Source organism: Ciconia boyciana, chromosome 7 (assembly GCF_034638445.1).
Source record: "Ciconia boyciana chromosome 7, ASM3463844v1, whole genome shotgun sequence".
Lineage (NCBI taxonomy): Eukaryota > Metazoa > Chordata > Aves > Ciconiiformes > Ciconiidae > Ciconia > Ciconia boyciana.
Genome location: NC_132940.1, coordinates 19,156,952 through 19,160,659, shown reverse-complemented (window position 1 = coordinate 19,160,659; position 3,708 = coordinate 19,156,952).

Sequence of the window (3,708 nt, the reverse complement as noted above, 5' to 3'; positions counted from 1 at the left end):
AAGCACATTTTCCTTTTGAGGCTCTGCTGGGGAAGGGTGAGAGTTCATATTTTCTTCAGCTGTTATGGCTGACTTTTGAGTCTTTTTATTTAAATGGCTGGATTTATTTCAGTTGTACAAAATTTACACATTCAGAGCTCTGGTAATATGTACAAGTATTTACAGATGGCAACAAGAGTTTAGAGTAATGTCCTGATAAATAGTCCTCTTCACAGCAATTAGCAGGGTATCCAGAAAGACCTGAAACTACAAAAGGGTTTGCTAGACAGAAGCAACAAGAGACAAATAGCCTATTCAGTGGAGATGGCTAATCTCCATTATGATTTTGAATTTGCTTTCTCCATTATGATTTTGAATTTGCTTTCTCCAACTTATTAGCATGTTATTAGTCTACATAACTGGAGAGAAGTGTCGTCTAAACCAACTTTCTTTACTTCTGACAGAGCCTTTTGCAGAGCAATTGCTTATACCCTCTGGATGAGACCAGCTCAGGGTTTGAGGAGAATTTCACATTTCGTATCTCACCTCCTATTTCATGAACTTTCAATGTGATAAAGTGGACATTTGTATGTACCCAGTGAGGTTGCTTCTCTCCACAGCTAAACAAGTATGTGCTTCTACACATTGCACCTTCTCCAGAAGAAAGAAACAGGAATACTCTAAAGAGACTACCTCTTTTTCTGTCAGGAAAAATAATAGCGTTGGCAAGATTTCATAGTCTAAAGCAGATCCTCTTTCCTCACCTCTTGGAAGTCATCAGTTGCAGAAAACAGCACAGTCCCTGGATCAGTCCCCGTGGAGCTCAGGTCGTGGTAACACTGATGCTTTCATCAGATGAAGACGGCTACTGCGACTGGGGCAAACCTGCCCTTGTACCAGTTCTTGCCCTTGTGCCAGGACTGGTGTTCATACACATGACTGTCTGGCAAACCAGACCAGAGGCACACGCACAAAGGAAAACTAAACTTTTGGAGCAGAAGGGAAAGGAAAAAGGTAATTTTCAGCTAGATCATCTCCCTGGTTTGGCTCATGGTTGCGCTGCCATTGCTACTGGTAAAGGAAGAGGAGAATGTAAAATAAGCTCTTCTGACAGCAGCCTGCACTTGGGTCAGCGTAAGGCAGGCGTAAAACCACTGCCCAAAACCTGGTCTGCAGAGTTCTCAGGTTGGCAGGAGAAGCAGAAGCACAGTTCTCCACAGCTTTTGGTTTGCCACTTTAAGCATCTGGCTTAGTCAAAAACAGTGAATGAAAAGTTGTCCTGTCATTTTGTAGCAACTATGAAGAGCATGTGGTGTGGAATTCATGCAAGATATTGATATTCAAAACAGCCTCAGATGTCCTAAGGACCTAACATGTTCTGAGGCCATAGCTGTACTCTGATCTGATTAGAATAAGCCCACAAAAACCATGAAATGCCATAAATAAGATGCCACAAATGCTACTTGATTACTGAGTGCAGCTTTTAAGGCCTTGTCCCTTTACGTCCCTGGAGATGAAATTACGAACGGATCCTAACAAAAGCCTGATTGCTGCAATCTGAATGAGTCCGGAAAATATAATATCACTTTCTGGAAGTTGTAATGAGCTTCCTAAATAGGTTTCCTAGAATCAGGTGGTTCAATTCATGAGGAGGAGGAAAGTGCTTGGGATGTACAGATGACTGGTTATCAAAGTCTACAGAAGGCCTCTAAGTCTATTGTAGCATGGTAGACCTAACTTCCATAGATGTCCAAAGAGGGTCATGTGTCAGTCTGCTCCTTCTCCTTCCAAATGCTTTTTTGTTTGTTTTTTCCTTTGAGAAAGTCCATTTCAAGTTACTCTAATCCTTTTGACCTCCAATATGCATGGACCATCAGCTGTAATTGTCTCTTATCAGCACTCAAGTGTTCGCGGAGAAGACCATACCCTGCCCTCCCCTCTTCTAGTTATAAAATAAACATCCCAGTAACTGTGTAAACATTGAGTATTCAGAAATGATTGCAGAGCAGCTCCAATCCATCACAACAGGATCTTGATAAGGCTAAAGCTTGACTACGTGAACTGTGTTGTAGCGGAATTTCTTGGCTGCACTGTATTTGTAATGTGACTCAACCATTACAGTAGCACAGATTTATGAAATTATTTTGTAATATGGTTGCCACTGTACACTCTGAAAAAAGAAACCAAATTAGTACCTTGCTAGCATGAAATATAGTGAAACACATTTCATCTGGACAGACTGGTATAGGCTCTTGTTAGAGTTCAATACTATCTGACCAAGTTATTTTGAATGTGCCATATGTGACGGGTTTAATGTTTACTACCAGTTTTATTTATTTGAGGTTATTTGACGTTGCATGCCATCCAAAAATCAATTGTAAAGCTAATCCTGCTCTTCTTATGCATCCAGTATTCTCACTGAAACCAGTATCTTTGTGTGCAAAGAATGAGTAATTGAGTTTCCATTCTTACAAAGAGAAGTGCTCTATGGAAATCGATTTAAAATTCCTTCAGAAAAGTCAAGCTAAATATATTAATGGCTAGGTGGTGCATTGTAGCCATGCCTAATATCAGAGAGCAAAATGGTGCTGTGTGGTAGGAGCTGGAGTTGATCAGTAAATGCTGCACACAGCGGCTGCTGCCTGAGGAGTACAGTATGCCCAGGTACTGCTGACTGGTAAATCCCAGAAAACAACATGCAGATGACTGCAGGATGCACGATGCTGCCTCACTGCCTTGCACCTTTGCAGCACTAGCACCAAGCTCTCCTTTGATTTTGATATATCCAAGTCACTTTGAAGACACTACATTAGGTAGCATGCCATGGGGATGAGGTGCTCTTCAATGTCTGGGCAGAGAATAGAAAGCATAGCTTCTAAAAAGCTTTCAGAAAAGTAGCCTCTAAAACAAGGCTAGGTATGAGAATCAAAGATTCATCTAGTGATCAAACAAAAAGTGACCATGCTGTTCTCCATGTAGCACTTACCACTATGTTCCTGAGAGTGATTTCAGTTTTAAGATGTCTGTGTAAAAGTTTTTTCAAAAATCCCTGGTAACTTATCTCAGCAAATCCAGTCTTAACCAAGCTATGAAAAAGTATTGCTTAACCTAAAGATATCAAGAAATTATTTGTGTAGTTAAACTGAATTGATGGAAGATTAAGTTATGGCAAATAACCACGTTAAATGAGGGTCAGGTTGCTCTCTTAATCAAATAACTTTGCCAAATATTTACTAAAATAAGACAGACTCTTGTAAAAGTATAAATAGTTTGTTACTTATTTAAATAAAAGATCCTTACAAACCATATTTGGTATGATTCTTTGATAGTGTTTATGAGGGGCTTTTTAATAGCAGGATTTCCATTGTGATTTTTCACTAGTAAAAAAGAAGTAACTTTTTTTTTTTCTGGCAAAGTAGATTTTCCCTATAAAAATTTGATAGAAAGCATACTACTTAGTAAATTATGAGATATGTTATAAACACTCCATACATGAACTTTACCACTAAATAAATATTTAATTAGAGAGGATGTTGCCATTTGTGGGATTTGACCAGATATTTTGTTTCTGTACAGCAACTTGTAATCAGCAAGTTCTGAATCCCTGATAAGAAAGTACTTAGAAATGCAGGGAGGAGGGGGAATGTTCTGGAAGAAAAAGTTTGCAGTGTTTCACCCAAACATGTTCTCTTTGCATGCTAGTATTTTGCAGAACAGAATATGTCCAGA